The sequence below is a fragment of the Pan paniscus genome, chromosome 4 (genome assembly GCF_029289425.2).
Source record: "Pan paniscus chromosome 4, NHGRI_mPanPan1-v2.0_pri, whole genome shotgun sequence".
NCBI lineage: Eukaryota > Metazoa > Chordata > Mammalia > Primates > Hominidae > Pan > Pan paniscus.
In genome coordinates, this window is record NC_073253.2 from 115,586,442 (window position 1) to 115,612,184 (window position 25,743).

The following is a 25,743-nucleotide window of genomic DNA, read 5'->3' on the forward strand; positions in this document are numbered from 1 at the left end:
TCTCCTGCCTGATTGCCCTGGCCAGAACTTCCAACACTATGTTGAATAGGAGTGGTGAGAGAGGGCATCCCTGTCTTGTGCCGGTTTTCAAAGGGAATGCTTCCAGTTTTTGCCCATTCAGTATGATATTGGCTGTGGGTTTGTCATAGATAGCTCTTATTATTTTGAGATACAGCCCATCAATACCGAATTTATTGAGAGTTTTTAGCATGAGTGGTTGTTGAATTTTGTCAAAGGCCTTTTCTGCATCTATTGAGATAATCATGTGGTTTCCGTCTTTGGTTCTGTTTATATGCTGGATTACATTTATTGATTTGCGTATATTGAACCAGCCTTGCATCCCAGGGATGAAGCCCACTTGATCATGGTGGATAAGCTTTTTGATGTGCTGCTGGATTCGGTTTGCCAGTATTTTATTGAGGATTTTTGCAACAATGTTCATCAAGGATATTGGTCTAAAATTCTCTTTTTTGGTTGTGTCTCTGCCAGGCTTTGGTATCAGGATGATGCTGGCCTTATAAAATGAGTTAGGGAGGATTCCCTCTTTTTCTATTGATTGGAATAGTTTCAGAAGGAATGGTACCAGTTCCTCCTTGTACCTCTGGTAGAATTCAGCTGTGAATCCATCTGGTCCTGGACTCTTTTTGGTTGGTAAGCTATTGATTATTGCCACAATTTCAGATCCTGTTATTGGTCTATTCAGAGATTCAACTTCTTCCTGGTTTAGTCTTGGGAGAGTGTATGTGTCGAGGAATATATCCATTTCTTCTAGATTTTCTAGTTTGTTTGCATAGAGGTGTTTGTAGTATTCTCTGATGGTAGTTTGTATTTCTGTGGGATCGGTGGTGATATCCCCTTTATCATTTTTTATTGCGTCTATTTGATTCTTCTCTCTTTTTTTCTTTATTAGTCTTGCTAGTGGTCTATCAATTTTGTTGATCCTTTCAAAAAACCAGTTCCTGGATTCATTAATTTTTGAAGGGTTTTTTTTGTGTCTCTGTTTCCTTCAATTCTGCTCTGATTTTAGTTATTTCTTACCTTCTGCTAGCTTTTGAATGTGTTTGCTCTTGCTTTTCTAGTTCAGTTTCTGTTGTGCGTTTAACTCAGTATTACTGCATTTCCTTCCTTCACTGCATCTTAGCCTCAAGTTTTGGGTGAATGTGTCCTAATGCTTTCAAATAGCAAGTTTAGAAACAAATTTAGCCTCTTTTTATAGTTGTTCTAAGACAGAGGGATGATCACTTATTAGTTATTAAAATAGCCCGAAGCAGAAGTCTAGGTGGTCATTTTTAAGTAAGGATTAATTCTCCAATTTTGCTAGACGTTTTATTTGTTAGGATGGAGGACTTTGTCTTTTGTAGAATAAAAAAAAATAGTTGCAGCCTTTTCATAATTTGAACCTATTTCCATTGTGGTTGAACAATAAAATTGCCTTTGATATTATTTTTATTACACTTTTTATAGGAAGAACATTAAAGTCAAAGATGGTAAGGACAACAGAGATAGACTCATTCATTATGCCTTATGGCTGCTATATACAATTTATCAGTTTGGGAAAGAATGAGACATAGGGAGAATTGAGTCTAAAAAGAAATAAGTTGATGTAAATCTTTAGGGAAAACTGACAGCCCTTTCTTGTAGATAGGATTTTATTCCACAGAAAAACGAGGGGTTACATGAATCATATTAGTTATAGCAGTATCACAAACCATAATCACATTGTGGTTTAGAAGGACACAGCTTTTATAAAACACAAAGAAAAGGAGAGTAATATTAAAATTGGTGAAGTTATTGAATAGGCTATTAAAACTGTTGAAGTAAGTGAAAGTTGATTTAGTGCTGAGAAGTATCACTAGAAATAGAAAAGATGAAATTGAGTTACATGATATTTCAGGGAAGTAGGCATTGGGCTTGATTACGAATTGGACATGGAAAGGAAAGATACAAAATGAGTAGGGCACTAAATTTGTTAAGTGTTTATTAAATAAAAATAAATTACTTAGGTACAAATTATGTTTTTAGAAATTTACATATCAAGAACATTGATCAAAGCTAATTCTGAAGCTCTCTTAGCGCTCATGAAAGTAATCACTATTGAGGAAGGTTGGATTCATGATATGGCATTAGAGGAGAAGGGAGGGTTCTTTCACAGAAGAAACATATATTTGTATAACAAAATGATGTCTTTGTATTGGACAATGGGTAATGCAATAGACCCAGGGGAGAAGTACTATGGGCACAGTGGGAACCTGAAGTACTTTCTCTTGGACTCCGGTGGAAGTTATTCTTCACTTCTCTATTTAATGACTCAGCCTCTGATACAAAGCCAGCTAGCACTGGAGATTCATTGGCTAGTAAGAATGGCAAAGAATAAGACACATAAAAAAATAATAAAAGAGAAATTATGAAATCTCTGCCTTTCAGCTGTATTCACTATGTTAATTAATGTGGTAATTCTTGACAAAGGAACTAACATACCAAACTTGACCTGGGGAAGGAGTGAATGTTTTATAACTGTTGGATGTTTGATGAAAGGGCACAGTAATTGTTAAAGAGTACTAAAAAACTTACAGTATATAGGCAACTAAATAGTGATGTTGCTGGTATCAAAATTAATAGTTATTTTGTGGGAAACTTGGAAAATTTTTGTAAAAAGAAAATAGAACAAAAACGTTATTATCTTGGCATACAGAGATAATGACTGATAATAGTTTAGAAATAAGCTTTCATATTTTTCCCTAAATTTATCCCAAATAGGCTCAAATCTGTTTAGGAATAGAGGCATAATTCTAGGAACAATATATAGTTTTCATAAAATAAGAAAGTAGTCACTTATTTAGCCATGGAAATAAATGCAATAAAAATACTCTAATTTGAAAACTTCCCTTTTGTTATTTTAATTCGATTAAGTAAAAAGCATATATCTTTATAATAAGAAAACATAATATAAGTGTTGTTATTTGAAAATTGGAAGCAGACATTCCTTACTCTAAGTTGGAAGATGAATCTTTCATCATCATTAAATCTGTACAAAATTTTGAGAACTATTTTCCACATAATATTAAATATAGTAAATGTTTTAAAAATCCATGGTCGCCTGTATGACTATTGGAAGCCAAGAAAAGACTCCTTGGTAATGGCAAAACCCAGAGGAATTAGGAGCCCCTATGCCTAAAACAGTAGTCCCTTTCCTGGAGTCATTTCCATTTGCCAGGAATGCTTCCCCATTCACTAACCAGTAACGAGTCATCTCAAATATGGAGGCAAATACACAAGCAAGACTCATTTAACATTTTAGGAATGCAACACCATAAAATGGAGGTACCCCACTCAACAAACAGAAAACCTGAAACCCAAGGAGAGAGATTTATAACAGACTAAGAAGAAAAAATTGAAATAAATATAATTTATCATCTCAGAGATATTTGAAAGATGATGACATTCAAAAGAAGAAATTGGTGGGGAATTATAAAATTAAAAATTTGATTTTTGAAATAAAAATCTCAGTTAATTTGAATAACAATGTTTTTGGCTGAAGAGAAAATTAGTAGGCTAAAAATAATTAAGCTAAGAGAATCTTTCAAAATATAACTGAAGAAGATAAAAAGAAAGTTAAATAAAAAGTAACTCTGAGCATTCAATTTCCACATAGCAAGTGATAAATAAGAAAAAACAAGTGATTTACAAATAAAAATATAGAAAGCCTTCATAGAAAAAGAAAATACAGATCTGAACTAAATTTTTATCTTCCATACTGAAAGGACAATTTAGTAAACAGAATGAATAAGAAAAGCTACATCCAGATTATGTTAGTCTATTTTCATGCTCCTGAAAAAGACATGCAATTTATGAAAGAAAGTGGTCTAATGGACTTACAGTTCCACTTGGCTGGGGAGGCCTCACAATCATGGCAGAAGGCAAGGAGGAGCAAGTCACATTTTACATGGATGGCAGCAGGCAAAGAGAGAGCTTGTGCAGGGAAATTCACATTTTTAAAGCATCAGATTTCATGAGAGTTATTCGCTATCATGAGAACAGCACAGGAAAGATTGGCCCCCATGATTCAATTATCTCCCACCAGGTCTCTCCCACAACACATGGGAATTATGGGAGCTACAAGATGAGATTTGGGTGGGGACACAGAGCCAAACCATGTCACAGATACATACAATAAAATATTAAAATTCATTGATAAAATGAAAAGTAAGTGATTCTAGACAAGAAAACTAAAAAGAAGTGAGGATTTGATTAATATGCTTCTGTTTGGTTGAAAGGGGGACAAGGAAACAAAATCTGTAAAGATCTGAGGAAAATAGTGTTGATCTAAGAATTATTCATAGAATTATATAATCATATGTAAAAGGAAATATTGCCAATTTTAATATTTGCAAATGCTCAGAAATTTTACCACCCATAAAGAGTCACAGAAACAATTACAGAAAGATACAGTCTAGCAAAACTGAAAACAAACCAAAAACCTGTGGAACCCAAGAAGCGATGGCAGGATACAAAACCAGTAAATCTTTTCAATTATAAATGTTTACTGAAAAAAGCCATGTTTATTTGTGTATGCATAATAACACAATGGAACTAAAACAATATTGGTTGAAAGTATGAGAAGAAATAATATAACCAGTAGAAAACTGGCAGTGTATTAGACAAATCAATAGACTAGGGTAGAATAGTTTATAAATAGAAACATATAGATACATAAATTTACCACATAATGAAGTTAGCTTTTCAAATGGGTGGAGAAGTGTATCCAATAACTGGCTATACATTTGGATTTATATATCTACATACTTTCTTCCCATGATCAATACTAATAAATGATGTGGAAACAAATAGCTATGCATTTGAAGTTATGTATCTTCAATACATAATTCCCCAAATATATTCCATATGAATTTTAGGCCTTTCGGAAATAAAGGTATTCAAAAGAAACTTTGGGAGAATATGTATACAACTTTGGTTTGGGAAGGCTTTTTATTTAAATATTCAACAAACCATAGCCATAAAATAATTGCTAATAAATTGACTACTTATAAATGTAAGCTTTAAAATAATGAAAGTTATCAAAACAAAGTTAAAAATAGTTTATGAAATGGGAAGAGTATTTCAACATTTATAGTAAATTATTATATTTGAAATAAACATATCCTAAAAATTATTTAAAAAGCAAAAACATACAATCTAATAGAAAAAGAAGCAAAACAAATGAATAATTAACAAAAGATAAAATACAAAAGGTCAACAATCATAAAGGAAATCATTCAACCTCACTGGTAATCTTGGAAAATCAAAATAAAAATACAATTAGATACATCAAACATTTTATTAATAATTTCACAGTTTGACAATATCAACTGAGGTGAGGGCACAAGAGAAGGTACTCTCATGGATGAGGGTGATTGGTGGTAGTATTAAATGGTATAACCACATTGGAAGACAATTTTGGAGAATTGATTTAGACTGCAGCTCTGATCTACCAATTCCACTTCTTAGTATTCACTTAAGAGAATTATTCAATATATGACTGGAGTAGCATGTGCAGATGTTTTTACTAAAATATTATTTAGGAAAATGAAAAGATGTGGACTACAATTTTTCTTCAGTAGAGAAGTAAGTAACATGGGCAAATCTCAAAAACAATTTAAATAAAAAGAGTAAGTTGTAAAATGATACATTTCTATCATTTACATGAAAACTAAAACAAAAAGTGTATACATGTACATATGTGTGTACAAATGTCTGTAATTGTAGAAATCTATTAATCAGTAAACTATTGATCATAGATGGTTACTTCATACAAGTAAACTTAAATTGGAAATAGTAAAAACAAAAAGCATAAACATTTTTTGTTGTCTAATATTTTATAATGGTAATGTATATTTATGTTACTTGTATAATTATAAATAAAATTTAAAATTTTATGTAGTTTTGATATATTCAAAATAGTTTGTAATTAAGCAGCTTGCATGTAACTAGAATGCTGTCATTGTAAATGAATTAGGAAGATTAATACTTGAGAAATAATGACTTATATTGTCTTAGAAGTCGAATATAATTTTTTCAGAAATGATGGAATGGAATTACATCTGTTGTCCTATTGTTTTTTTTTTGAGAAATTTAGTATGATAATATCTTGAATATAACACCTGATTGTAGATTAGTAACAGGAAAAAATACAAATATCTTTGTGTGAATAAGTAACAATAATTGGAAAACCTTTTTGTCATCTTCAATTTAACTGATTAAACCTATCTCTTTGATTCCTTTTTCAGCTTTATTGAGGTATAATTGACAAGTAAAAATTGTTTATATTGTACAATTTGGTGTTTTGATATACATTGTGAACTGATCACAATAAGGACAAAAAGCTAATTAACATATCCATCCCCTCACACAGCTACCATATCCTCTTTTCTCTACTTTTTCTTCCTTTTTTCTCTTTTTTTCTTTCCTTCTTTCTCTTTGTTTCTGTGGTGAGAACATTTAAGATCTACTCTTTCAGCAAATTTCAAGTTTTTGGTAGAGTATTATTAACTATAGTCAACATGTTGTACATTAGCTCTCCAGAATTTATTCATTTTGTATTAATGAAAACTTTGTGCCCTTTGGTCAACATCTTTCCTTTTCTCCCTCCCCCAGTTCCTGGCAACCACCATTCTAACTCTCTGTTTCTATGAGTTTGACTTTTTAGGTTCCACATATAAATGAGATTGTGTTTGTCTTTCTGAGGCTGGCTTATGTCACTTTGTATAATGTCCTCCAGATTCAGCTATGTTATCACAAATAGCAGAGCTTTCTTTTTTCAAGGGCTGAATAATATTCTATTATATATATGTATGCATATATATTTTCATACATATGTATGCATGTATATCACATTTTGTTTATCGGTTCATCCATTGATGGACATTTAGTTGATTCCATCCCTCTCTTGGCTATTGTGAGTAATACTGCAATGAACATGGAAGTACAGATCCTGATTTCATTTTCTTTGGCTACATATTCAGAAGCAGGATTGATGGACCACATAGTAGTTCTATTTTTAAGTTTTCGAGGAATCTTCATATTGCTTTTTGTAATGGTTATACTAAGTTACATTTCCACCAGTGTAAATTAGTGTACAAAGTACACTACAAAGTATATACTGTACAAGGGTTCCCTTTTTTTCCACATTCTTGCTAACCTTGTTACCTTTCATCTTTTTTATAGTAGCCATCCTAATAAGTGTGAGGTGAAATCTCATAATGGTTTTGATTTACATTTCCCTGATGATTAGTTATGTTGAGCACCTTTTCATATAGCCAATGGCCATGTATATATGTCTTCTGTTAAAAGATCTCTATTCAGGTTCTTTGCCCATCTCCTCGACTCTTTCTCTTTTTTTCCTCATTCAGATTCATATATGCTCACATCTTAAAATGTGTAGATTGACATCTCAGCTTTAGACACTAATATTTTAGCAAATAAAAACAAGAAATATAAAGGCTAAAATAATAAGTAAAGAGCTTGTTATTCTCTAAAATTACCATTTTACTTGAAACACAATTTTTATTTTAAGTATGCCATGACTCATTATCCAGTATTGATTGTTGTAATATATCTTGATTTTTTTAATGTTTATTTTTCCTTTGCTATTTTATTTTATTTTTGCTTTGGAAAGTTAAAGCAGATACTATGGTATATGAGAAATATATTTTATATTCATCTTTAAGAAATGATCACATCTGATGTTATCTTATTCTAAGATGTAAGGTTCTTGCCACTAAAGCCAGGTAAAGAGTTAAAGCAATGATCCGTGTAATTGAAGGAAGAGTAGATTTAGTTTGACGACTAACCTGAGTCAAGGTTTTGCCACTGGAATTACTTAGGTTTACTTTCTAAGTCCACAGAATGTCTCTTGTATTCTGGGTGATTGATTAAAGAATTACAGCAGTAAGCACAACAGAGCCACTATTATCCAATTCAAGGACATAGTATGTACGTGTGAGTCACCATAAAAATGAATTGATATGTGCACGGGATGCCAAAAAAATGTGTAGTAGTTACCAATTTTTGCATGTATTGAAGCTATTGCAAGATCGCTATTTCTCTTCCAAACACATCCATACAAAGAACATGCTTGTTTTGCTCTCTGTTGCCTCTCTAGTGCCTGGCACAGACTAGGCCCTCAATAAATACTTGTTGAATTAATGAAATAAAGAGCTTAAAATTGTGGCATCAATTTGGTGATCATTAAAATGCAAAATAATTTCCTGGCCAAACCCCAGGATGCTTTATCACTCTTATTTTGTTTTATTTTTATTAGAATTTGACACTTGTTATATTATCAATCTGTTTATTGTCTGTTTCCCAGCCAGAATTATGATTGTCAGGGATAATCATATGAAGACAAATATTATAAACCCAGAGATTATTTCTTTTTATTTTCTACTGTATCCCAGCCAAAATATTCTGGCATGAAAATATATTCTGAACAAATGAGTAGATGAGGAGTTGAAGACATCTCAACCACAGTAGGGCACAAATAAGTTTGATTCATATAAGCACTCCATCTCTAGTTTGTTTGCTAACCAAAAATTAGTGAGTAGACACAATTGAAAGTGATAATTAATTCTTCTAACACTTATTGATGAGTTGATGGATTTACTCTTTCATCATTCAATATAGGACCTAGAAGTAGAATTTAGGACACAGTTCCTCATTTAGGACATGGTTCCTCATTTCCTAGAAGGACTCTGTTAAATATTCAAGTTTAAGAAAGAATTCTTGAGAAATTAGGACCCCTGAACAAACTGATACAGTTCAGCTACAAAATAAATTAATCAGATGGCTTAATGGTTTAATGTTTTTCCTCTGGAGCAAAAGAATATTTTGACTACAGTTTAATTTGAACCAGCTAGGTATTACAGGGAGTATGATAAGAATAAATGATATTTAATTTCACTTCTCTTTATGTAACATATGTAAAACCAAAACTGATCAATTATGGTTTAAATAGTTCAAAAATTGGTTTTCCTTTTTGTTATCCTGTTCCTGAGTATTCATACACACAATTACCCAGTTTCTTTAGGAAACTGAGCCATCATGTAAGCTAGAATAAATCTGTTCTGAGCTAAACTTCATGTATTTTAAAATTAATTCTATTCATGCAAACACTTATAAAAACAATATTTTAACAAGTGCAATGCCATTTAAGTAGAAGTATGTAAAGAATTGAAGGTAGAGTTTTTAAAAAATATTTTAAAAAGTGATTTAATAAAATGTACCAAAGTACATAGAAATAACCACCTATAAAGCAGACACTGTGAAAGAAGCTTGGGAATAAGAAAAGTTACATTAATTATAGTATTTTAGTACATGGGTGAAAACAAAATGATAGTGTCATTTTAGAATTACACATCACTATGGAAAATGATGTTGAAGAGGACTTTTCCTTTTACCAAAATTCGTAGGTATTATCCAAAGTTGAGGATGAAATATCAAGTACCTCACATTCTAGAGAGAAATGAACTCAATTGGAACCCCACCAGTTCTTCTACACCCCAGCATCATTTTAGCCCTCACCCCCTCAGACCTCCCCTGTGTGACAGGAAATGAAGGAGTAGAGAAGGAATGGGATAAACAATCAGCCATTACTGTCATGGGACTTGGACTTGGATGTAAAAAGTCTATAGTTTTTGCTTTTTCATTCCTTCTCCAGGAAGAATGGGTGTCTTGTGGCTCCAAGAGAATTACGCATGGAGTTTAGGCATGAAACTGCCTTTCCACTCTGTATTTGCTATGTGTGACATTGCTGAGCGGCTCTCCATGCCTATTGGAGAAGAGAGGAGAAAGAGTCAGATATGGCAGAGTGGAAAGAAGATACCAGGGATGCAGTCTGAATTTTCATATTTAATGTGTAATAACATGTGGGTTTACTCTGGTTTACGTGGTTAACACTGAAGATAGCCAAACCTAAATCAGTGGTGTTTTAGGGAGGGACATCACAGCAGCAAAAACTGTTATAACAAAAACCTAAGAAAAGATAAATGAAATCAGTGCACTTACAGCTGCATTCACCATCATGTCAATTTAATGTGGTACTTCCAACAAAGCAGCTAATACATCAAACTTGACTGGTGGAAGGGAGTGACTGTTTTATAACTGTTTCATGGCTTATAAAAGAGCATTGTAATTGCGAAGTACTTCTAAAATCTTACAGTTTATGGAGAAGCAGTTGCATGATAATTCTGCTTGTATTAAAAGTAACACATTGTATTGCCTCCAATTTCCTACTAGGCTAGCTTGGCTTCTTTAGATGGTGGTCTCAAATAGTATTCCAAGAAAACAATAGGAATACTACAAAGTTTCTTAAGTCCTAGCAATTAGAAGTATTATGACATCCCTTCTGCTTTATTCTACTGGACAACTGCCAGCCCAGATTCAAAGAGAGGAGGACATAGACTCCATTTCTTAAAGGAATGACAAAAATCACATTGCATAGTGGGTACACACTGGATTGGGAGACATCTGTGGCCACATTTTGAAATCTACCGCAGGTAACAAAACAATTAGCTGAGAACAACTAACATGGGGATACTTTTCATCAACACTCTAAAAGAAACACAAAGTAGAGCATGGGTATTGATTTCCAGTTCCTTTTCACTAAAACCCTGCTAAAATTGCTTGACCAACTATGACTAAAGACAGTATCTTTGTAATAATGGAGTTTGTATTTCTCTTTTTGCATTTTCCAGGTTCTGTTCATTGTCTATGTCCTTAAAATGTGTCATTTTCCATTATAAGCTTTACACTTTATCCTTAGGACAACAAAAAATAGTTATTATTACTTCCTTTTAAAAGATAAGAAAACAAAGATTTAAAAAGGCTAAGCCATATAGCTGGTGAGCGATGGAGCTGGAATCCAAACCCAGATAATCTGCCCCAAGTCTGTGCTCTTAACCACCATGGTTACTGCCTATTTGATTAATTTGGGGTTCTATTTTCACTGTCTTGTAGATTAGAGTATAGCTTGCTTATATCAGGGATTTTATTTTTGACCTCTGCTAATGCACTTGTTCAAAATTCGTACTTAAAATAACATCTTAATCAGTGTGAAGTAGTCAATGTCTGGCATAATTAATCTGCTTCAGCCATTAGTGGGATTTGTCTGGTCTGTGTTGTATAGACTGGATAGTGAGTTATCCAGACCAAAATGTCTGAAACAGTCATCCACCAGGGCCATCAACTCAGGCAGTGTGAGATGGAAAATAACATAAGTTTCATAGTGGAAGAAGACACAGGTTGGGACCAGACTCCAGGGTTTCAAATTCTAGCTCTGCTACCTACTAGCTGAGATACTTCAGGCATGATACTTAATCACTGGGGATAATAATATATTATATATATTCTACTTGATAGTATAATTATGAAGATTAATGAGTTCATATTTGTAGAAATGCTTGGAACTCTATCTTTGTGCCTTTTAAACAATTTTTTAAAAATATATTTACTTCAAACCACATAGCCAGGAGAAGTGATGTGTCTGGGCACTCAGTACATCTGAAGTGTCTGGGGTGGTCAGATGTTAATCCAAACATAGGTTTTATTTATCCCATTATCCAATTTGTTCAACCTAGTGAAAATACTGATCTTCCATTTGAGAGTTGTCTTTGGTTCAGCTGAACTATATATGGGATTGGGGGATGATTGTGTCCTGCATTTTACCTCCCAAAGAGTAGAAAAGGTATTTTTTGTCCTCATCCATACCCAGTATTAACCACAGTGGGTTTCAGAAATTAAAAGGGAGAACTTTCCTCACCTAGCCCCAGCCTGGTCCCTGAGTGACCTGGGTGACAGCAGCCCCTTGACCTATCACATCTCATCAGCATCTCATACTTACAAAGTTCTACCCATGGATGACAGATCATCAACCCAGTGGTCATGGTAGTCTGATCAGTGTCCCTTTTCTGCACCTCTGGACCTTTTCACAATGAGCACTAGGCTGAGGTAGTTCAAGTGATCTGAACTTCGTTAGAAAACATGGGGCCAGGCGTGGTGGCTCACGCCTGTAATCCCAGCACGGGGATGCCGAGGCGGGCAGATTTCTTGAGGTCAGGAGTTTGAGACCAGCCTGGCCAACATGGTGAAACCCATCTCCACTAAAAATACAAAAAATTAGCTAGGTGTGGTGGCATGCACCTGTAATCCCAGCTACTGGGGAGGCTAAGGCAGGACAATCGCTGGAACCTGGGAGGCAGAGGTTGCAGTGAGCCAGGATGACACCACTGCACTCCAGTCTTGGTGACAGAGCAAGCTCCATCTCAAAAAAAAAAAAAAAAAAAAAAAAAAAGAAAATGTGGTTCTCTGGCATTCACTGGCTTTTAAAATTGGAAGTTATTTTATCTTACTAAATATCTTTCCTCAACTGTACAACAGGGATGATAATAAAACAGTACCTAATCTCAGTACCTAGTGTATCGTTAGCTCTCATTAAATGGTAGCTATTCTCATTTATTGGATATAGTACATGCTTCAGTTATTTCTCTAAAGCTCAAAGGGCCTAGTTCTCATGGGATGTATGCCTATTACTTGGAAAATGTATCCATGTATAAACCACAAAATATTGTGTTTTGGAAAAGTACATGAGAAAAGTAAAATTTATACCCAATTGAACTTTAGGAAAATATAATGTTTCATATAGAAAAAATTTAGATCATGTATAATTAGAAGAGCTACTAATTTTAAATTTTATATTTCAAAGCTCATATATTAACCATAAAATATATATCATAGTGTAAGTTAAATGTACCATTCTAAAGCCTCTATTTTAACACATAAAGTTCAATTTTTATTGCTGCCTTTTGATTTATTAAAAAGGTGGTTGCTTTATTTACCCAGTATTGATCTAATATAAACTTCCTAAGCTTCATTCTCTTATCAACTAAAAAGTTCTGACTTATGGAATGTTAAGATAATCCATTAAAAAATAAAAATACAATGCATGAATGGACAAAAGAAATGTATATATACACAATGGAATACTATTCAGCCATAAAAAATAAAATTCTCTATAGCAACGTGGATGAGCCGGTAGGATATTATGTTAAGTGAGATAAACCAGACACAGAAAGACAAATACCACAGGATCTCACTCATGTGTAATCTAAAATAGTTGATCTCATAAAAGTAGTGTATAAAACAATGGTTACCAGAGACTGGGAAGGGAAGGAAAGAGGAGTAAAGCAGAAACATTGGTTAATGTGTAATACAAAGTTACAGTTGGAAAGGAAGAATAAATTCTGGTGTTTTGTTGCACAGTAGGGTGACCATAGTTAACAATAATGCCTTGTGTGTGTTTGAAGACAGCTAGAAGAGAAGATTTTGAATGTTGCCACCACAAATAAATGATAAATATTTGTGGTGTTGGATATACTAACTGCCCTGATTTGATCATCACACAACATATATGTCTATCAAAACATCACAATGTACCTCATAAATATGTACAATTATTGAGTTAATTAAAAAGAAAAATAATTTTAAAATAAAAAAGCCTGAGATTTGAGCTGCTTACAAATAAATGTTATAACACTACATTTTCATTATCACATTTTGACTCTAATACAAAACTATCAATTCCACAGCATTTAAGAGCATTTGTTTAATGTCAATAGCAGAATTCACAAAACTGACAATTTAACTCACTCTCTTGCTCTCTTTATGTTAAATAGATCAAAATCATGACCAAGAGTCTGAGAAAATGTGTTGTTTATATTTAATAGAGTCCAGTACAACTATAATTTATTCTTAGAAAAATTCAAATTCTTCAGAAAATTTGAAATGTCAACTCTAGATCCTAAGATAAAAATTCATACTAACTTTGAATTTGGTTCAAAAATAAAAATATATCCCTGTTAGAATTATTCATTAATTGCTTGGAGAGATTTCAAATATTTGACAGTAGGATTAGACAATCCATCATTTTAGAACTGGTATAAGTCTTCGCATTTTAGCTAAAATATTCATGGTTTTAGAAAGATTTAGTATTGTCTTAGTTAATATTACCTTCAGAATACATAATTAGCATGGAGTTTAAATATTTATTACAAATGGGATAAGAGTTCAATATCACTCCTTGGTCAAATAATACAAAAATTAATGTATCCATGTCATCACACTGCCAGCTGCTATTGTTTGAGCATCCCCTCCAAAACTCATGTTGGAAACTTAATTACTAGTGTGGCAAATTTGGGAAGTAGAACCCTTACAAAGTGAGGTCTAGTGGGAGGTGTTTGGATTAGGGGGCTCTGCTTTCCTGGGCTGCTTGGTATCATTCTTATAGTAGTGGGTTCTCCCTCTCACAAGATTGGATTAGTTTTCGTGGGAATCTATTAGTTCCTATGAGAGTGGGTTGTAATAAAGCAAGGACACTCCTCGTGTTTTGTCTCTTTGCACTTGTCTGCTTCCCGTTTGACCTTCTGGGATGGCAGCACAAAGACCTTCACCAGAAGCCAAGCAGATGCTGGTGCCATGCTTTTGGACTTTCCACACACCAGAATCACAAGCTAAACAAACCTCTTTTCTTCACAAATTATTCAGCATCAGGTATTTTGTTATACCAACACAAAACAGACAAGACAAAGACACCACCTACAGAAAACAGTATATAAATGAAATCAAGTCTCACAATGTTCAAGTTAGCTTATAACATCTGGCTTTGATTTATTCATGAAATAAATATTTATAGAGAACCTTCTGTGTGAAACTTAGAGGAACACTTGATCTTCTCCATTTCTGTTTACTTGAGTTTTGTGGACAGAATATTACTGTTAACAGCTGTTCAGAGAAAACAAGATTAAGAGTCAAAATGTTAGAGAATCTTAGATTTGCAAAAGCAACAAGATTTGTTTATGGCAAAATTTCTTGTTCTTTTATAAAATTCTTTAAGAAGGGGATTCAAGGTGTTATAAAATTTCCCTAATATAAATGGCCATGGGCCCCTTACCTCCTATCCTAGTAATATTTATTAATATATTAATCAACATTATAGTGTTGTGAAATTTGTTCCTGAAAAGTCATCTTTTCCAATCTACTTTTCTCGTGGAGTGGGTGACTGCAGACCATTAAATTTAAGTTTTTCTCAAGGACAGTATTAGATTTATTTTGGAATTGAACATAGATTTTTTCCACTTCAAACAGATATTTTCTACTAAATGTTATTTTTTCCATCCAAGTGCAGTCTTTTTCTAGGATCCTGCCATCTAGAGGATCTTGAAATGAATAACTTGATATTATCTAATTAGATTTAATTTGCTTTTACTGCTTAAAATATGTTATATTTTTCTAAACTCTCAAAGAGTTAGATAAATTCCTTTAATAAAAGCTCAACGATCTCCTTATGTAAAAATTCTTTATAAAATTTCATGAATAACTAGTACTAAGTATAATCTATTATATTCATAAGCATATATATACATACGTATATATTTACTTCAGATGGTCAGGAAGTCTTCTGTATTTGTGGATTTGTAGTTTATGGTTTCAAAAATTTATATCAGGGTCTGCTCACCCTTATTCTTTTTCTTATTGTTTTTGTTTTTATTGATATTATGCTCCTCTCTTGCCATAATGTGATAAATTTTGAAGTGTTTATTATTTATTCGTACTATCAATCATGTAACTAAAACTTAATGCTAAGTATATGTAGTTGAGAGGGAGAAATATTTTCATAGTGGGGACAGAACAGTATTTAAAATTACATTATGAGAAAGGCTCCTAAATTGTCTTCTATGTGAACAAAAGTACAGAAAATTAAATAAATAGGAAGTGTCAATTTCATTAGAATTCCTCTCCTTTGTATGTAAGTCAAAGTTTTGTTTCAATATAATGAAATTACTATGACAAATTCTTTATCATGAAATATAGGTTCATCTTATCTTCTACATTTTTTACCTAACAAATTAAAACTTTTTATTTAAGTGAGTGTGAATTATGAAGTTACCTTGATATTAGTTAGCTTTATTTAATGAGTGGTGGTAAGAAATGAGTTCTTATTAAAATGGAAGAAACTGTGATTCATAAGTAATAAAAGAATGCCTGGAAATTGACAGTTTGAAACAGGAAAGTATGTAATGATCCAGTCTAGATTATTTTAATTGGCTAGACCTTTGTTACTCTAGTCAATCCCAATAAAGAGTTGATAAGTTACAACAATATGAAACTCTATACAATATCCACATCATCACAGGGGGATTGAGGTTCGGTGGAATCAGAAGCTTATACAATTTGGAGGAGTAATTTTTAATAAAATCTTAAAAATACAATAGTTCAAAATTGCTAGACATTTCTTACCAGTTGCCTATTCCAGTGAGAGGTCTTGCAGTTTAAGTTTCAAGAGGTTTATAATAAATAAGCCTTTCTATATTATTCAGATGTCAAGAATATCTGCTGAAAAGGCATCACAATCAAGGACAAGAGAGCTTTGCCATTTCTGAGATGTATCGTTCTGGATTTTGATTTCATTACAACATAGGCAAGTGTGCATTACATAAAATTATCTTTAAGATTTCTTTTGATTGAAGAATTTCTATTTTTAAGTGGAAAATTTATTACTTCTGGAGCAAGGCATTCTCCAGGCTAATGTGGAAAAGCGAGTGAATCTTGTTAATTTATTTTGGTACCCTAATTTACATGATTATTTCCTGCCCTCTAAGTTACATTTGTTTTCACAGAGCAAAATACATGTTTACTGTTCTCAGAGGCCTCAACTGGTTAAAATATGTTGTTCTTCTTTTACAGTAATAGTCGTTATATTTTCTAAGTCAGGGTCCTGAGTACTAACTAGCTCCAGATCACTAGGGGGAGGTGGGGATGTTATAACAGAGAAGAGAAAAAAGGAAGAATAGGAACCCATTCCCATTATCTGCCTTCTCTTCAGCAAATCTTAGAATTGCAAGCTTGACCTACTAACTGAGACATTAATATCATATCTTTGAAAGTTGAAATGATAAGTTCTTATCATTTAGCTTCCACTTATAAGTGAGAACATGCAGTATTTGGTTTAGTTTGCTAAGGATAATGGCCTCCAGCTCCATCCATATTCTTGCAAAAGACATGATCTTGTTCTTTTTTATGGCTACATAGTATTCCATGGTGTATATGTACCACAATTTCTTTATCCAGTCTGTCACTGATGGACATTTAGGTTGATTCTATGTCTTTGCTATTGTGAATAATGGTGTAATGAACATTCGTGTGCGTGTGTCTTCATGGTAGAATGATTTATATTCTTCTGGGTATATACCCAGTAATGAGTTTGATGAGTCCAATGGTAGTTCTGCTTTTAGCTGTTTGAGAAATCACCATACTGCTTTCCACAATGCAGATGCTAGGGTCTACTTGAGGAGGGAGTTGGGAGAAGGGAGAGGAGCAGAAAAGATAACTATTGGGTACTGGACTTAATACCTGGGTGATGAAATAATATGTACAACAAACCCCCATGAGACATGTCTACCTGTGTAATAAACCTTCACATGTACCCCCAAGCCTAAAACAAAAGTTAAGTAAGAAAGAAAGCTGAAACGATAATTAAGTTGTGTGGGTAAGCAGAGTTTTGTTTTTTTTAGCACCAGATCAGTTAGTATAGAATTGATATGAATATCATTGACATGTGAACATCGTTACAGGACTATTTTCCCACAATCGATAAAAAGAGAGAGTCTCTTTCCTTTCATTTTCTATTTATATATGAAAATATATAGAGAAAAATTATTCAGAGATGAACCAAAATTTTATCTTTGTGTGCTGCCTATTTGTAATCATTGTAAACAACTTAAAAACTGTAAGACTTTTTATTTTTGAAAGTCTTCATTAAAAGTAGTATGCTAATCATAATAGATTAGGAGTTCAATGGAGAGAAAAAGTGTGTGTGTTCTTAAAACCTACACAAGTGATTAATATCAAGTAGCCATATCAATTAAATTTTTATTGAAAAAAATGATTTCAAATTTACAGAGCATTATCACTGCTCAAAATGTATATTGGCAGCAGTAAGCCTATGTTTTCTTCTGTGATTAAAATACAAAATAAAATAAATGTGATAACATTAACCATGGCTTATATGTAAAAAGGGAACTATTATTCATACCTCTACCACCTATTTCAGCCCTAACCATTAACATTTATGCTTCAATTAATTTGTCAAAAGTGGGTCACCCCATATATATATGCATTTGTGTGTCCAAAATTTTATATACTACATGTGAATGTAAATCTTTTAAAAGTTTTCTAAAATAGGAAAAAGAAGAAATAAAATATCGTTAATCTCCAGCAGCTCTCCATTTTGTGAACAGAAGAGTTAATATATAGGATTAGCAATAGCCAAACACTGTCTTTTATATACACAAGTATATAAAGCAAAGTACTCTTAAAGAAAAATCAAGCATTGCATTGAAATAGCCTTCCAATTTTACTACAATGCATTTTTTTTGTGGGATAGATTGGACTATTTCACATAGATTAAATTTGACAGGATACCAGACTACTGCCATATTTTTACTTTTAATTCAGTACCCTTTTTGATAAATGTGAGGCAGAAAATATATATTTTTAGGTTTTTTTCTGATGGGGAAAGCCAATTGAATAATATTTCAAAACTCTGCCATGACTGTGTATCTGGCTTACATTATTTTATAGATAGCTGGAGGGTATTTTAGCCTTGACATTTCACTTGTCCTGAAAATAGTGATGATACATGGACCAGCACTACATAGAGATCCCATTTTTCTTTCCGAAAGTGCAGTGTGATTAGCCTTTTTATCCTCCCATGACTGCTACCCAGGGAGGCTTTCATGTCAAAGCCAATGCAGGTTTGATGAAGCAGCATCTCAAGATACTATGGTTTAAATTCAGGGCAGCAGTTGGGAATGGATTGTTTACTGGTCTTATTGTTCACTCGGATTTGTCCTTGTCTCATATAGGGATTGCAAAGGATTTTTTTTTTTTTTTTTGAGATGGAGTTTTGCTCTTGGTTGCCCAGGCTGGAGTGCAGTGGTGCGATCTTGGCTCACTGCAACCTCCCCCTCCCGGGTTCAAGCAATTCTCCTGTCTTGGCCTCCTGAGTAGCTGGGATTATAGGCACCTGCCACCACGCCTGGCTAATTTTTGTATTTTTGATAGTGACAGGGTTTCACCATGTTGGTCAGGCTGGTCTCGAACTCCTGACCTCAAGTGATCTGCCCGCCTTGGCCTCCCAAAGTGCTGGGATTACAGGAATGAGCTATGGCACCTGGCCAAGAAGGATCTTTTAGCTGAACTCTGCATACTGTTTATGGCCTTTGGAGACAGAAGAAATCCAAAGAGGATGCATTCGGGGCAAGGGGAATGAAGGGAGCTGGGAAAGACACAACGGTTTTTTTCTACCCTGGTGTCAGGGAAGTTCCCGGGCACATATGCCACTCTGTCAAGGTGAAAATATAGTTATTCCTGCAAACATTGAGAAAGATTTCAAAATAAAACTCTCAGATATGCAAAACTTTAAAAGGACAGAGTCAACCAAATAGGTCGGAGAATAAGCAGAATTAATGTCAGTTAAGACCATTTCCCTCTGAATAACAGTGAGAGTACTTGGTGGAGAAGTCTAGGTATAACTGACTCTCAGCATTTGTATCCAAATATCATTATTGATTTATAACTTTCCCTAGTCTATCTGAGTCCTACAGTCTGCCTATGTTAGTAATCCCTGCCTAAACTGGCACAGCTCACTCTGGCCCATGGCAGCATGGCACATTCACCTTTGGGGCCCAATCTGTTCTGAAGATAACAGAAGGTACCCCACTACACTTCAACAGATTACTCAAAGGGATTCTATCCCCGTGAGCTTCTTCACATCAAAAAATGAGATAATGGCAATTCATCTAACAGGAATACGATTCTTTGGACCTGCAGGCAGCAAAATAATCACAAAAATCAATGAGAAGGAAGCTAAGAATCCCACTGGACCCAATAGGTAAAACAGAAGAAGTCTCATTATGTTCATGAAACATTAATTTGTATCTGTTTTTTTCATTTGCATCATATCTGGGGAATTTCGGTAAGTAATCCACACATTATTTTAATTTTAATTTTTTTTTTTTTTTAGCTAGGGCTGTGCTCTGTCACCCAGGCTGGAGTGCAGTTGCATGATCATGGGTCACTGCAGCCTCCACTTCCTGGGCTCAAGCAATCCCCCTGCCTCAGCCTCTCAAGGAGCTGAGACCACAGATACATGTGCCACCACACCCAGCTAATATTTTTCTTTCTTTTATTTTTTGTTGTAAAGATAGGGTCTCACTATGTTACCGAGGCTGATCTTGAACTTCTGGGCTCAAGCAATCCTCCTACTTTGCTCTCCCCAAGTACTGAGATTGCAGGCATGAGATATCATGCCCAGCCTCTTATTTTTAATTTTTAAAAATCTGATCAAACAGGAGCTGAGATCTGCTTCTATAAAATGGAAGAGTGGTGGTCAAAGAAGCAGTCGTTGTACTAAGAAATGGCTTGAAAGGATTTCGCTTTTCTGTCATCTCCATTAACCCTCCCCACCCACCATTAAATGAAACAAATCAAAAACAAAAGCAAACAAATGAAAATCAACCCTCAGTAAATTTTCCATTTAGGTTAAATTTTGCCACGCAATGTTTTAAAACACATGTTTTAGTCTCTCATATAACTCCCTGATACACACACACACACACACACACACACACACACACACACACATACACATACACACACATACCTCTCCTACCAAGAAAAATGGAGGCAGCAGGACTGGAAGAAGAGACAGGACTTCACTTACCTTGGTGGCTACTGCATCCAATCTTCCTGGCTCCTTCTTCCTCCTTTTTATTGTTGGCATTTGTAAATTAAGGCATGCAGAAGACATCTGGTATGATTACCCTAGGATTCCTTGTATTATCACAAAATTCACTTTCAGGTTTCCAAGGGATGATTCAGTTTGCATATTAACGATGCTTATACAAATAAATAGAACACACTGTGAAACAATTTGAGTAATTGCTCAGAATGAACAATATCCTTTACTCAGTAGGTGACGTGTATTGGTTGAAGTTACATAACAAATATTTTAATAAGAGAGTGCTTTTTCCCACCCCACCCTTCATCGCACATAGTTTCTTTCTGCTGCTAACTCCTCTCAGCAGTGGCTAGTTGTAAACTGAAGGCTAAGATGTCTGCAAGAAGCTGAGATTCTTAGCACTGTGGAATGTAGGCTGTGGGGTGAATGGCAAGATAGATGTAACAAAGTATAGAGAAGCAGGGAGAATTTCTCTGCCCGGCTAGGACATGTCATATATTTAATGGAGAAAGCAGTCCACATAAAAAACACGTCTACACATAAGGTGTGATTTAAATGGCTAAGTTTAAATGAAGACAGTCTATGCCTCATATTGATTTTTAAGTTATTCTTTGTCCTGTTAATTGAAATATTATTATTTGGATATATAATTCTCTTATTAACAGCAGCTATGAGAAAAATTTTAGCGTGAGTTGTTCATGTGGTGTGCATATATGAAGGAATTTTTAAATTGTCACTGGTTTTGTCATATTTCAGAAAAAAAGTAGCGAATCGCTCCTTCAAAGAAGAAACTTGACATTATCAAGAATGTTGTTCCCATGGCATCATTGACTTTATCCAATGGCAGCAGCTTAAAATTTCCATAGAAACTGGATCTGACAATGACTGCTAAAAGTGCAGTCCCCCATAGCAATATCAGTTGAATTGAAAAGGAGGCATAAATTGTCTTATCAAAATCTTTTCCCACACAGTCCATATTCTCACATTGTCCTCTGCTATTTTATTAAATATTGACTTGCTGCCCAAAGGAATGGCTTTGTAAGAAGGCTTGAGAGATGAAATAGTAATACCAGTGATTTAGGTGTAAAATAAAAAAAAAATTATAGTGCTTATTTCATTGGTTAGAGATAAATGTATGTAAATCTTCCAGCAGTTTCCAAATAACTTATTTTTTCCTTCCTTCTTTACTTCTTTTTCTTCATTATTTTTTCTCCCTTCATTCCTTCTATCCTTCATTCTTTTTTCTTTCCTTTCTTTCTGTTCTTCCTTTCTCCTTGTCTCTCTCTTTCCCCCCTTCCTAGCTTTTTTTCTTTCTATACATCCATCTTTCCTCTCTTCCTTAGATATCTGTTTCCCTTTCCATATTTTAAAAGCATCCAGGATTAAGTCCTGTACTAACTAAAGAACCAACAATTTCTGTATCTTCTTCTCTCATTTCTTAATTTGGTCTAGTTTATACCTATCTAGTAATGAGTAATCTGTGGCTACAAGAAAAATAACAAGTTCAAATCCCTTGTAAGGTAACTGAGAGACCCCTGTGTGCGCACCTATAAAGACACAGTCCTCTGCCATGTTCCTCAACTTTGTACCATTCAACAGAAAAACTCCCAGGAAGAACAGCAGCTCAGAATTTTTCTAGTAAGCTCTTTGATAGGAAAGCCAAGATGTCCTTTTCCTCCTTTCATAACGGGCTATTGTTTCTGCCTTTCCTTTAAGGGTGTCAGGCAGGGAGATAAAACTCTGGAGGGAAGACTGGATGCAGGCTTTTGACTAATAACTTGAGTCAGAAATAGGAAAAAAAATAGTTCCTTATTTTATTTCCATCTGCCTGCCCTCATTTATTTATTATCCATTCATATAATAGATATTAACTGAGTCCCCACTATTTCCTCACATCTCCACATAATGCCACTTATCTGTTACTTTGCATTATTGATTAATATCATGCTTCACTTGGATTTCTCTGATAGCCCTTACTTGCTGTCGTTTTCCTCATCATCAACCCTTTTCTTCAACCCACCCTACAAATCTGTAGCCAGGTCAAGCTTGCTACAGGGCTGTTTGGATGCTATTATTTCCATTCTCATGAACTTCCAGAATCTTCCCAGTTTTATGGAATAAAATTCAAACCTTTTAGCCTTCAATTCAGGGTCTTATAATCTGGGTCCAACAATTCTACTTTTGTAATACCTTATACGTAAGGAAGACCAAGCTATGTGTTTGTTCTCCTTGTCCTCTTTTTCTCTTCCTGTCCACATGCTATGGTCTCTAAGTGCTGATTGACTCACTGATCCTTTTGGCCTTCCTCCTTTACTCAACTGTCAAGCCTCCCTTCATCTTCTCTTTTCTGCTCTCCAGCAGGAATTCACTTCTAGCTCTTCTACAACCCATGGAATTTTATCTCTTCTGTAACCTTTTGCATTTTTAAGTTTATAGTTATGAGTATTTGCACACATCACTTATTTGCCGTTTTAGAATGTATGCTCCTTGAGAGCAGAGCGCACCATTGAATATGCTTTATAGCTCAACAGCATGCTTCATAGTCTTCAACTGAGTAAATGGATGTATGTGCTGCAACGCCACTCTCTATCAGTTTTAGAAAGACATGCTTAATAATAAGCCTATTGCTAATTTCAGCTATAATGGGTGATATTATGGTCCAGTAAGAGCCTTTTGTATCAAGACTTTAAAAATTTTTCTTGCTATTTAGACAGTGGCTGTTCCATCAGTCCCAGCAAGATAAGAACCCCTGGAGAATCATAACCCTCCTTTGGTACACAAACTGTTGTCCATTAGCATCTTACTGCCTGTAATGATGCTTACCAATCAGATTAAGAAATGTACTCCTAACCCAAGACAAGGATACCTTTTACTCCTTATTCCTAACAGTCTTCTTTGAATGTGTTTTTAAAAATTCACAAGTTTCCAAAATCAAAGTGTATTAAAAAGTATATAATGCAAAGTCTCCTTGCCACTCTGTTTGTCATGTGCCCAGTTGCCAGTACACTACTAAATAGATATTCCTGTGTTAGATTCTTGGGGATCTTCCTATAGAACTTTTTAATGTAAATGTTATTATGTATATTTAAGATATATAGCATGATGTTGTGGGATACATATAGATAGTAAAATGATTACTCTAATGCAACAAATTAAAATATCTATCATTTCATATAGCTGCTCTATTGTGTATGTGTGTGGCAAGGGCAGCTAATATCTACTCATTTAGCAAAACTCCTAAATACAAGGCAATATTATTTATTTATTTATTTATTTATTTTTATTTTTATTTTTTGAGATGGAGTTTTGCTGTTACGCCCAGGCTGGAATGAAGTGGTGTGATCTCGGCTCACTGCAACCTCCACCCCCCAGGTTCAAGCGATTCTCCTGCCTCAGCCTCCCGAGTAACTGGGATTACAGGTGCACGGCACCATGCCCAGCCAGTTTTTGTATTTTTAGTAGAGATGGGGTTTTGCCATGTTGGCCAGGCTGGTCTCGAACTCCTTACCTCAAATGATCCACCTGCCTCAGCCTCCCAAAGTGCTAATATTACCGGCGTGAGCCACTGGCAATATTATTAACTTGGGTGTGAGGCCCAAGGCAATATTATTAACTATAGTCCTCATGTTGTACATTGCTATCTAGACCTGTTCATCTTACTTGTCTGCTACTTTGTATTATTTAAACTGCATCTCCCGCATTTTCTACCCAGGACTCCCTCCTGGTAGCCACTGTTTTATTCTCTACTTTTAGGGAGATTTTTATGCACATAAAAGCAAATATAAATAAATGTTTTTCTCATGTTTTATACCAATCATATCATAATGTACACATTTTATGTATTTGGGTTTTCTTCCTTTAAAATGTTTCTCAAGATCTTCCTAGATCATATTGTGTCATGTTCAATTGTATTATAGTGTTTCATATTCAGTTCTGGGGATATAACATATTTAAAGAGTTACTAGTTGACAGATAATGAAGTTTGTTTCTAAACATTATTACAGCCTATACCACAATGAATAACCTTGTACATACATTATTTTCTGTGTATGGGAACTTACCTGTATGATACTTTCCTAGAATTTGTTGCTGAAAGTGTATATAATATTGGATAGATACCTTGTAATCTTGGACAGATACTTCAAAATTATCCTCCATTTAGATTGTACCAACTTGGACTTTTATCAGCAATGAATGAGAGTTTCTATTTCCACAGACTTGCCAGTTGTGTTTTAAAACTTTGATTTTTGCCAAGTTGATGCTGAAAAATAGTCGCTTTAAAAAATATGAAATGTTTCATGAATTTGCACATCCTCTTTGTTCAGAGGCCCTGCTAATCTCTGAATGGCTTCAATTTTTGTTATATGTGTTGCTGAAGTAAGCACTCTGTTTACCTTTTATTTGCCCCTCTATGATTGTGAGGTCAATGTGTTTTCAGGTATTTGAGATATTTGCAGATTTTTAATTTCAAGATGAATTTAATACAAATTTCTTTAACATTAATTTTGAATTTAATATGAGACTTTCTTTTTAAATTACCAATGTATTGAAAATTTTTATATATTTCAGATCTAAACTATGATGTGGCTTGCATATATTTTTTTCAGTTTATCGTTTGTCCTTGTTCAATATGACGACTTTTGCCATGTAAAAGTGTTTTGTTGTTTTGTTATTTTTTTTTATGAATTCTGAATTTTGAGTCCTAGAAAGGCCTTTTTGTCCATCGAGATTATAAAACAATTCTCTTGTCTCCCCACCCCACACAGTCTCACCCTCTGTAGCTTTTGTGGACTCATTTCCTTGCATGTAAATTTTTGAATCATTTGAAATTGATTCTGGTATGGATCTGACAGTATTTTTGCACCAATACCATTTATTTAATGTCATTTTATCCA

At 34.2% G+C, this 25,743-nt stretch overlaps 1 long non-coding RNA gene and 1 other non-coding gene across 2 annotated transcripts in view; both read right to left on the reverse strand.

Moving 5' to 3' along the window:
• Positions 1–21,237, reverse strand: part of LOC134730454 (uncharacterized) — a 96,509-nt gene extending 75,272 nt beyond the window's left edge. Inside the window, exon 1 of the long non-coding RNA XR_010112223.1 lies at positions 20,831–21,237. This is a non-coding gene — a long non-coding RNA (uncharacterized LOC134730454). The remainder of the gene's footprint in view (positions 1–20,830) is intronic.
• A 3,891-nt stretch (positions 21,238–25,128) lies between these two features.
• On the reverse strand, positions 25,129–25,233 carry LOC112439928 (U6 spliceosomal RNA). The gene has a single exon (XR_003028149.1). It is a non-coding gene; the product is annotated as a U6 spliceosomal RNA (small nuclear RNA).
• Between the last annotated feature and the right edge of the window lie 510 nt (positions 25,234–25,743).